We start from the raw sequence: 746 nt of genomic DNA on the forward strand, positions 1-746 counted from the left end.
CGGAGCGGCCCGCACCTCGGGGCGAGCCCCCTGCCCGGCCACGCGTGCCCTTGCCCGGGTGGAGAAACCCCGAGCCCGTGCCCCCCGCCCTCCTCTCCCTGCCGCCTTTCCCCTCCGATTCTTCGATGATTTCCTACGTGAAAAAAAATTAATCTTTTTGCCAGGCAGGTCAGAAGCGATCAACAGACTGTTGTATATTGTAATGTTTTCATATTCCTCTCGGCTCCCCCTGCCCTCTACCGACTCACTGTAGATGTGACCTTTGGTATTTCAGCCCACACTCAGCAGTTGAATGGAAACAAGTTGAGCACGTTCACTTCTGATAAACATTATCCTTAAACCACTGGAGACCCGAGCAGAGTAAACGAGCTTTTCCGACAGGACCACATCAGGAACACACATTGAGAAAGGGAAAGAAACCAAATATCCAGGAGATCAGAGGCGGGCTCGGGGGTGGAGGGGTGGGAGAGGGAAGGAGGGGGAACAGACAGGTTGGAGGACACGGCGGAGGGGGGAGAAAAGGACACAACTGCGAACACAATAGGCGCAGATGGGGAGAGAAGCCGCCCGGGCAGCGTGGGAGAGCAGCACAGGGTCACGCCCGAGCATCCCAGCAGCCCTGGGGGAGCTTCAGGGGCGCCGAGCGGGTCCAGGAGTCGCGGGGCCGGGCTTACACCAGCCAGGCGCCCGGAGGTGGCCCCCGGCCACACGCCGCCGGGCCGGGCTGAAGCAACGGGAGAGGAGGG

The sequence above is a fragment of the Haliaeetus leucocephalus genome, unplaced genomic scaffold (genome assembly GCF_000737465.1).
Source record: "Haliaeetus leucocephalus isolate CR32 unplaced genomic scaffold, Haliaeetus_leucocephalus-4.0 Scaffold932, whole genome shotgun sequence".
NCBI classification, from domain to species: Eukaryota; Metazoa; Chordata; class Aves; order Accipitriformes; family Accipitridae; genus Haliaeetus; species Haliaeetus leucocephalus.